At 44.9% G+C, this 10,718-nt stretch overlaps 1 long non-coding RNA gene across 1 annotated transcript; it reads right to left on the bottom strand.

Annotated features, from left to right (window-relative positions):
- Positions 1 to 6,408: 6,408 nt before the first annotated feature.
- On the bottom strand, positions 6,409 to 10,461 carry LOC118177530. The gene is made up of 2 exons (XR_004755839.1): positions 10,265 to 10,461; positions 6,409 to 6,651 (listed from the first exon to the last, which is right to left on the bottom strand). It is a non-coding gene; the product is annotated as an uncharacterized LOC118177530 (long non-coding RNA).
- Positions 10,462 to 10,718: the final 257 nt, after the last annotated feature.

Here is a 10,718-nt window from a genome sequence, read left to right as displayed (position 1 = left end):
TTTTCTGTTCTCTCGTTCAGAAATTCCCATTACCCACTGCACAAGGCTCCAGCTCCATAACTGATGCTGAATTGAAAAATCAATACTATTTTGAGGAAGAAGCTTTGATAAATAAACAGAGTATTTTAAACCAGGTAGCATTCTGAGCCAGAGAGAACTTTCCCCGATCTCCAGCAGCAGCCAGCACGGCCCTGCAAAACTGTTCCTAGTGCAGCGCTGTCAGATTTACAAAAGGTGGGATAATTGAAGTTCTGCCCGTGGTCCAAACTCAGTCTGTGGCATCAGATTTTTTGTACAAGCACAAGTTCCTGAAGGCTGGGGATTTCAGATAAAAGTCAAGCATTCCTGATAGTGGAGAATAGCTTGAAAGTAGACAACTACATGGCAAAAAATCTACACCCTCAGGACTTATCCGCAAAAAAATCTGTGTTCTCCAGTAATAACATGGCTGTTTTGAGACGATTGATCTTAAAAATCTTGGGCCAGACAACATTTTCTGTACCACTGCTTGTTAGTGTGAAAGTCTTGCTCTCCTTGTCTGAAAAAATGGGTCTGACCACCCTTGCTTCTGCTGCTTTCGTCTGTTAAACCACCCGAGATGCTCCAAGCAAGCTATTACCACTATTCCAGCTGTGCATTTTACTATGGCAGAGAGGAAGAGAGGAACATTTTATGGAGACATGGTGTTTTAAAACTTCTGTTTGCACATGTTAACTGGGATTAGTCTAACATCTATTATACTTACAGCTCAAAGCCTATTGTTAAGGAACACAAGCAAAGTTGTTCTGGAAAAAAAAAAAAACTAGGCTAGGAATTGAATTGCTTGCATGTTTTGCCTAAAAAGCTTCTATTTGGAAGCCAAAACTCTCCTGCTACCTAGAGCTTGTGGCGTTCATTATCCTAAAAGAAAACAGAATTTGAAAACTGATTATGGGGACCAGACTTCTGAGCTGACAGTGATCAAAGGACAACGTGCTACTGTAATAGTGCAATGGGAAGCAGCAGGTCCCAGAAGAGTTCCCTCTGAAAGCAGGGGCGTGCAGTGGATCAGCAGATAAAAACACGCAGGTAAAAAGAGTATCTGCTCTTTAACTTAATTCAGTTATGAATATTCTGGTAGTGCTTGCTAAATTCTTTAAGAAAAAATTACCCAGGCCTGTATTCTACTGGGCCTTCCACGCTGCATGCCTAGCAAGCACAGTTCATTGGCACCGCACCACCCAACTCCTTCGTCGGTTTCCTTCCTCGTCTAACGAGACACCTGACACTCCTAAGTGCTTTGCTTCTGAAAAAATACAGCTCTCTGTTCTCTAATTAGCTACACCACATCTATTAGCCTGAAAACTGCCTCACTTAACACCTCCAGTCCCACTAACACGGCTTTAAACACAGTTTTCCCAGCTTTGGTACCTGTGACAAGGCTAATTGCTACTCTTACTGTGTCACATTTCAGGTGGTGTTGACAGCGCTTTATTGAAAAATAAAGAGAAAATGGCCACAGCTCCAAAGAAGTAAACCTATATAGAAAAATGGGGAGCTAATAACCTGTGAGTGTAAGTACTGGTATATCCTAATCTGGTTCTGGAGCCCTTATACAACGAGGCTAATAAAATTCCATTCCTGCCAGAAGTCCCACCCTAACTTCAACTTGCCGAGCAGGCGATGATGCCGGATGAGCAATGCAGAGCCCTCCTGTGCCTTAGCAGTGGGCTCCTCTGAAAGGCCAGCTGCTGGCCTACGCCTGTTTCTGTTAGAACAAACACTGTGCCCTCCGAGGAAAAACCCCGGAGTTCCAGGTTAGAAACAAGAGCGTTTGGCAACGTGAGAACACGTCTGTCCAAGTCACTTCCAAAAGAAAATTGAGGCAGACACACAGAGCTGCCCCATCCCAAGGTCGGTATCACTCTACCAATACACCAACAAAAAAGCTCGTTCTGGTGGCCATCCTGCTTGAGAAACCTTTTGCAATGCCCTATCCAAGCCGCATTAAAAATGCCAGCTCCAACTCTTCACAGCTCACTGATGAACCGTGGGCTTCCCAGGACAGACCGTGCAGACCCCTCTGTCACCACCCTGCCCAACCAACATTTCTTGCAGCCACCACCCGTCCGTGCGGTGCCGCCTGCTCGCTGTGGGCTCAGGATGCTCGCCCTGGCACCTGGGCCTTGCCATTTCCAAATGTAATCAATGCTGACATTATCAGGAGCATGAAGCCTACGCGCCATTAATTGTTAATGAGGGAAGTTTAGCTTTCGGGTGTTGTAGCTGGCGAGCAAAAAGCTGTCTTTGAGCAGCTATTTGCTGCATGAGGCAAATTCTGGGTTATTGGAAAAAAACAACACTGCTACAGGTTTGAGCCCTGCCCCCACCCCATGTCCCAGTTTATTTTAAAATAATGAAGGGAAAAGGGAAAAAGTCCTCCAGCTTTTAGAAAACAGTGAAGGAAAACACAGTTAGGGAAAAATCAAAGAGAAAGCTCAAGTTGGTCTGCAAATCCTGCAAGAGCAGCACTGCACTCCCCCAGCTGGCTGACTTGCAGTAGCTAACCAGCAAAGAGGCACAAATCTATATATATTTACCTGACTGCTTAAACTCTTCCTTGAGTCTGAAATAAACACAGCTTACCTGCTGATTCCTTTCAGAAATGCATTCTTGTTAACATCACCCTGGTTTTGAAAACGTAGCAGTATCTCCTCGTAGCACATCAGCACTAGCGCATCAGCATACAAAGTACCGGAGGGACCAGCCCTTCCCCAAAAATCACAGTTCACACATGCAAACAGCACGCACAACCAACAATAAATCGTAAGGCCCAGCTACACAGCTTGCAAAGCTGAAACAGGTCAGCTCCAGCTTTCATGAAGCACCTAAATAGGGAATCCTCACTTCGAATGTCCGCAAAGCCAGCAGCAGTGTGGCAGAGCTCAGCAGGGCTGTTTGGGATTTTTTTCCTGCCCTTTGGCGTTTGTGTCCAAGAAGCAGCAAGCAAAGACTGAGCTCGATGACCGAAGTCACAGCTCCTGCTCCTTTCCATTGGTGGTTTCCAGGAGTAGTAACATTAATTTAATGCTCAAACCCTCCCTGAGGGTCACTGCAGATTAATAGAAGAAACAGCAGCTATTTTCATCACATTTTCCTCTGGGGCTTGACACGAACAATGCGGTTGATGCCACCGTGATAACGTGCTCACCTCTGTCTGACATGCTGCCGTAGCACATCCTGCTCTATGAAGGAGGGCCCCCGGAGAAGACATGCTAGGCTGCTTTCTCATCCTTTGAGAGGCAGCCACAGCACGGTAACTTTGCTGCTTCCCAGCTCTGTGAGGGTCTAAAGACACGCTCCCTCGCCTCCCGCTCCCACCCCAGGGAACACCTTGTGCAGGGTAACAGAACAGAACCAGGATGCCACAGGTGACACCAGGGCACATTTGTACAGTGGAACAGCAAACACCTCCAGTGCCCACACTTCATCCAGATGTACGCCTAGCTATCCGTACAGAGGGAATCCTAGTGCGGTGAAACAACACAGCGCTTCCAGCACAGTCTGATGCTTTACCTAGCACATAAGCTAGAAAAAGTTTCATTTCACTTCTTCCTTCAGCTTCAACATCTCCGCAAGGCTTTGATTTTCCAGGCTCCAGCCTGAGTCCTCAGACAACTACTGCCAGGGAAGGGAGATGAAACGTGTTTTTGGTTTTTGTTTGTCTCAAAGCAGCAGATGATTATGAATCACAGTCACATTTTGCAAAGCTAATGAGCATAACTGATATGTGCCGGTCCTCTTTCAGATGGCAGGAATTGTGGGAGGAGAAAGAGCGTTCGGTGCGAGGTACAGAGCAAATTGTCACGCCAGCTGAATCCAGACAGACCGAATACAGCAGGACTTAAATCACTTGCGTGTATGTCAGATGCTCGCGTTCATCTGGTCAACGCTTTGGAGCAGGCACGCTATTTTTAAACCACAAAGACATCACGTGTGCCACGATTCACATCTGCCAGATAGTCCTACCTAGTACCAGTGTGAGCTCGTTTAACCTGGCCAGTGAAAGATGAACTGTGCAGGAAAGGCCTCCTCTCCTAACAAGTCACGCCTCCTTATCTGACCTTCTGTCTGTTCTTCTGCTCGCCATCCCTCTAGAAGCACCTGTAGCAGACCAGTCTGGAGTTTATTTAGACAACTTCTTTTATTGATCTAATTTAAAAAAAAAAAAAAAAGGCACTGAAAGAAAGGGAGAGGAGATGAGGAAGACAGCTCTCATGGGTTTCATCCACCAGCACGGTGGATGCGTGCATTAACCGAGAAGCTGGACAAGCCTGCAGTGTTTCTCGGCAACTCACCACACAGATTCACCGAATCTATGTTTTAATGCTTTCCTGGTGGTTTAGGTACTTAACTGTGCCCTTGGTCAATCAGCCCAGGATCACAATATTAATGTCTGAATACATCAGATAGCCAGATAAATTATAGCTGTGTCAGATGAGACAAGTGCACGGCGAGAGTTGGGTATTAAAAAATGTTTAGACAAAGGTGACATTCTTGAAGTGAGGCAGTTATTTTCCAAGCATTTTGAGCAGATCAAGAAAGGGTAAAAGTGGGTTGATAATTACCAAAGTCATGCTGTCTAGCGTGTTTGGCTCTAACACCTTTCAAGATTGATGATAGTTTATTGGTAAGAACGGGCGCATTAAACATGTCATCGGCAAATTTAGTAACAATCAGGGCTACCTCAGGGGGCTGAGGCTTCACGCTGCGGGTTTCAGAGCTTCTGCTCGCAGTCCCCAGCCCAGCCCAGCCCAGCCCTGCACACACAGCCACGCACGGCACCTCCCTGCTCGCAGAGACAGATGCTGCCACGCACCCCTCGCTGGAGAGGCACCACAACCAAACGCCAAAGTGTCTTGCACAAACAGTTTGTCTACAAATCCCTCTTCTGCTTGGGTCATCTGCTAAGGACAGGCAGCTCCACAGACCGTTTTCTAACCTGTCCTCAGACACAGAGGATGCAGCTTCTGAACAGCACGCCTTTACTGCTTTGATCTGAATGTTCCCACATAAATATAAAGTGGCTGAACCTGAGCTCCCATCAATCCTACATCTCCAGTTAGTTCCTCCAGTCTTGTTTTCTATCTCAGCACAGCATTATGCTATGCTGCTACCCTGAAGCTGTGGCGTAATCTTTGTTATTTACTTTCTAGTTTCCTACTCAAATCCAGACTTATTTTCCCCTTACAAGTTGCTTGCTTTTTTTAATTTTGCAATTCATTTTCAACAGCTGCAAAAGATTGCCCTGAATATGAAATGCCTGTCTCTAAAGTTATCCACAAATCCATAAACATCTTGGCTAAGATGCAAATAACGTAAGCTTCCGAGCTGCATCTTGTTCAGAGACAAATGTCAGAGGCTGAGGTTGCAAAGCATCCAGCGCATTCTTCCTCCAGCAGGATGAGTGCATTTGGGTGCCATGGCAGGGGAAAGACTGCGTGGGACAAAATCCAGCTACATGGCGGAGTATTTGCAAAGCCTGCTGTGTGGTTTGTTGTTCTGTACCAGACGCTTGACCTAGCGTCCTCTAGAGCAACCTCTGCTGACTTCAGCAGGTGCTGGCTTGGGTCCCAGGAGCACCAGTGCCAGGAACCTTAGGAGAACAAACCCTGTTCTTGCAAATTTGAAGACTGATTTTGCAAGCTTATGAGGTGTGGCTACGTTGGATTGGCTTTAGAAGAGAAATTAAACATTGTCTGAACAAAACCTGAGCTAAGTAATACAGCATTAAGCAGGATCAGAAGTACAGGCCTTTGGAGTTACAAGTTTAAAGTCAAGTTCAAACCACCCAAACATAGACTGGCCAGTGGCACAAGCCCTGAACGTGAGCAGGGGAGTCTGGCACCAAGACAGATTCACTTTCTAACCAACAAAAGAAGACAACCCTTCCCCCAGCCTGTCCCTGAATGCTCTGAGATTGAAAAACATGCCTTTTATGCTCTGTTTCCACACCTTTCAGATGTGCTTGGCTCTCTTAGCACTGAAGATGCTGGAGGGTTAACATGGTGATGCTCTCAGCAGGGGGAGGGCAGGGATACCTCAGGCTTCAAAAATAGCTGCGGACTATGAGCACTTTTCATAAAAGGCCCAAATTTCCGGAGCCACTGGCTTTGAAACGCATTAACATGTGGGTCATACAATTTGAAACAAATACAGAGCCTTAAAAATGCGAGCTGTCAGCTGATGATCTCTTTTGCAAGCCTCCCCTGAAGTTTTGCCCCCATCCACACACACCAGCTCCAGAACCAAAGCTCGAGTGGGGCGTCCCTTGGTGCCCCATTTCCAGGCTGCACCATCCCAGCAGGATCTGCGTGCATGTGTGAGCACTGTGATATATGGGGCTGAGGCATATAATCGGAGCAACAGTTCAGTCTGTTGATATATTAGTGTAATACTCGGGATGATGCAGGAGTATCAGAACAGGCCCATCTGATAACATGTACGAGTAATTCATCACCAGAATGAGTTGCTCCAATGATGTATTACACGGGGAAAAAAGAATGCACCATCTAAGGGGGGAAACAGGTCCAGCAGAAGAGGAAGCTGTTTATTTCCAGGGTGAGATATTCACAGAACCTAAAGGGCTTCTTTGTCACCAAGGCACCGGCGCTGTGCAAAAGCACATGATGTGCATCCACCCTCTTCGTTCCCACCCTCCAGTACAAATCCAGTTAGCTGACCACTGGGAACAAAAGAAACTTCATTTCATATGCACTAGAACCACAAACCTGAGTGCTGCATTCAAAATTCGTATCAAGAATCCCCTCGGATTTCTTCAGAGTGTGGGATCTGCAGTTTAAGCACTTTACAACTTTGCAGATTAAAATAAATTCAATGAAGTGATTTTTAATTTCTTATTCTATATTGATTTGCTTCTTTCTTTTGGCTTTTTGAGCCTATTTAATTTAGTCCAAACTAATCCAGTTGGCTAGTGGGAGGAACAGAAGCGAGGGGAGAAGAGCCTCTTCCCTTATAAATCCAGAGTGGCTTGTGTTCTTTAATATCTGCTGTATATAAGTTCTTTGTATCTATAGAGATGACAGAACAGTGTAATGAGAAATGATTTTGAAGTAGTAATTTAAACCCTATACAATAATGACAGCAAGAGATAAATAATTAATGTTGCACATTTTTTTCAGTGCTTTTCATCTCAGGGAGTCTCCAGACTCCTTGCAGTCTTTATAATTGACAAGAATCAATTCGCTCAGCGTTCACACATCCATCCAAACAGAACACTGGCCCTGCAAAAGAACATGCGGGGAGAGCACTGCAGACAAGGCTGGGACTGGCAGTAACAAACATTTCACAGCAGAGGCGGCTTCAGGGACACAGGAAGCTATTGGCCTAACTGGAATTTGGCTGGAACTCATGGCTTATCATCTGTTTATTTGCCAAAGGTGTCACCGAGTGGTTTGGAAAACCCTCAGGTTTTCTGCTCACCCGGTGCAGGTGAGCTGATAAAGGAAATAGATGCAGCACTGAACTGCCAGGCAGAAAGCCAGCCCAGGTGAATCCAACATCACTTGCTGGCACCCAGTGAAAACAAAGTGCTCAAAGTCTCCTCTAAGAGCTGAGCACTTGCTGCTCTCAAGCTATAAGCTGGCACCAGTCGCCCTGTGGCATGTTGTGATTTTGTCTTCTTCCTGAGCTACCCTTCCAAATGCAATTCCCTTCCAAATGCAATTCCCTTTCCTGGAGAGCCCACCTTCCCCAGCATGCCCCCCACCCAACTGCTATCCGAAGTGCAGCCGGCTGATTCTGGAAGCCTGGCGGGGAATACGGCTGCAGAACAGCAGCAGCATTAGCAATTACTCTCCCCATGAACCAGTGTACAAGAAAGGAGCACGTTAAATCCTACACACTACAAAAGCAGAACCAGCCTTGTTTTTGAAGAGACTCACACAAAACATTTTATGCTTCCCCACCACCACCACCTTTTTCATGCCTGGAGAGGCAATAATTTCATTAAGTGATTAAGTGCTTTTATTCCTCTGACTCATAGTTCATAAGACATACGAGCATGAATATCAATTAGTGTTTCTTACAGAGAAAATGGGACGGAAAGAAAACATTCCTGAGCAGTGCAGCAAGCGTGAGCTCAACTTTCCTTAGCACCCCGGTGTAAATCAGCAGCAGCTCTGTCAAAGCAGCTGGAATACATGGGGGTAGAACTAGTCGAGCACTGGAAGGCACCCCAGCAAGCCCAACTGCAAACTGCTCGAGCAGCTCCACTAACAGCTAACAGAGCTAAGTCAGGACTAAAGTGAGTTTTAGTGACTTCAGGTGAGTTTTAATGCCAGAGTGCAACTACTTACTTCCCCAAAACAGTGGGACCAACTAGTTAGCTTCTTCTCAAAGCGTTCAGACAGATGAATGAAAGCTTGACAGAGATGTTTGAGGAGTGACACAGAGCAACGATTGTTTCATCGGTGGGTGAGAGATCCCCATGCAACTAATCATTTCCAAAATACCTTGAAAAGTGGTACATACCATCTTGCAGAATTACTGCTACTGGGATGTTTCCCCACACACACACCCTGATGGAAAAGAACAGAGCTGAAACTTAGCTAAAGCGAGGGCTTCAGAAAAAGATGGATTTTGTTTACGATGCCCACCAGCGAGCTAGAGCAGGGCGAGCACGGGCTCCATTTTGCCTGCTCCACTCTAAGAAGAGCAACCTCCAGCCTCCAGAAATAGCATTTCATTGCCTTGAGTAGCAGAAGTTTGCACTTTTTTCTTTTTAATTAAACCAGCTTGACTGGAAAACATCCATTTATAAAGGAAGTCTCAATGAGCAGAAATTTGCATTTATTGATACCTAAGCATTTTAATTCAGTGCTCTTTGCTCATTTTCAGCTGAAAGCTGCATCATTAGTGCCCTCCCAAGATTTCAATGGCTGAGGCTGTAGCCATCAAAAACGATCCATTAACTATTCCTCACCCACTACTGTCCTCTTCATTTCAGATTACTTTTTCTTAATCGTCCCGGATTTCTTTCCTGGACTTCAGAACATTAAGAATTGCAGTAATTAGGTACCTAAAGAGAAGGAAGTGAGAAATGGTGTGGCCGACACATTTCAGATTATTTACGTACATCAGTGTTTCATGATTGGAAAATGCTTTATTTAAATGTATTTAGATAACTGTTTAAATTTGATTTAATAAGATAGTAACTTTGGGCTTAAAACCTTCCACTAATAGAACACTACTCAGCGCAGTTTCTGGAAGTTTGATGAATAATAAGGGGGTTTGTCTTAAGGCATTCACATTCCACTCAGCCTGATTTAAGTAACACTTGAATACAGTTTGCTACTGCTCTTAAATTCCCCTTTGCTAGACTAGAGCTACTCAATTTCACTAGACTAGAGCTGCTTGATTTTAAAGGAAATCAGAATGGAAGTTATTTTGAATACGGGTGATTTTAACTAGCCTTATACCAACCCAGGACAGCACAGTTAAACTGCTGTAAAACTTGAAGTTGCTCTTAGAAATTATTTAAGTTCAGCCAGTGATTTTTCTAATGTGGAAAACCCCTGATTTTCCATGTAGCCATGTGCAATAGTTTGGAAATTCAATGTCTCAGTTGCTTCTGCTTCTAGAAAACTAATTGGAGAAAGGGAGCAGCTGAAGAGATAGGAGTTTGATTTTTCTATTAGGGATCCTACAAGGAAAGGACTAAAACAGATCCTCAGGAGGTGCAGGTTTCTCTGAGCCCTAGAAGGATTGCCCTTGTCTGTACTAAATCCTCACTGTTTTCTCTCCCTAGGAATTAATTTCAATTTCAACAACTGTCAATCAATTACAAAATGGTAAGTTTTAATTACCACCTCATTTTATGTTTTCATTGCTAAATTTATATGCCAGCAACAGCTACTGGACATGAACTTTCATGGAAGTGCACAGTACTTTTCTCCTGGGCTTAATATTTATCATCTAGATCAAACAGTTTCAGAAGGTTAAAGGAGGCAGGGTGCCCAGAGACATCAGCTGGACCATATTCTGTATTTGTGATGCCTTGCTTGCCTCCAAGTTACAGCCTTTGGGGACGTAGCTGTAATAAATAATAAGCAACATCTATTTCATTCTTTAAAATGCCTGTCCAATTTCTGGAAGAAACATTCCCTCAGTGGAGCTGGTTTTTCTACCAGGCACAAATGAATACGCCCTGAGTCTACTTTGGCTGCCAGAGCCCTGCAGGAGCCGGAGGAAATATTCCACTTACGCTTCTGAAGTTCTGGCTCCAGATGACAAAGAGGCGTGGGAGTTGCAGTAGTTTCATTCAAGCCCACAAGTAAATGAAAATCAGCTTCTAACCACACAGGCCCTTAAACTACACCAAGCAAGCACCGACTGTCGATTCCCCATCGCAGCACCACGCTGCAGCCTTAACCATGAGGGCATCCTCCAAGGAAAGGTCACTCAACTGCATGAAGAGGAAAACACTTTCAGAGCACAGATACTGTAGCAGAAAGCATTCAGAGGACACTTGTGTCAGAGGAGAGCGAAAAATGAGGCCACCCCGCTACAGTACCGTTTACTAAATGTGTAAACACAGGAGAACACCTATTTCTTTTGTAACTATGAGCGGGAAAAGCTGCAGAGATTGAAAAATAATTCCATAAAACCCATCATTCTATTAGTTTTTTCAAGCCTATTATGGATAGAATCCAACAAGC

This window comes from Oxyura jamaicensis, chromosome 22 (genome assembly GCF_011077185.1).
Source record: "Oxyura jamaicensis isolate SHBP4307 breed ruddy duck chromosome 22, BPBGC_Ojam_1.0, whole genome shotgun sequence".
Taxonomy (NCBI): Eukaryota; Metazoa; Chordata; class Aves; order Anseriformes; family Anatidae; genus Oxyura; species Oxyura jamaicensis.
This window is presented reverse-complemented; position numbering and strand designations above follow the sequence as displayed.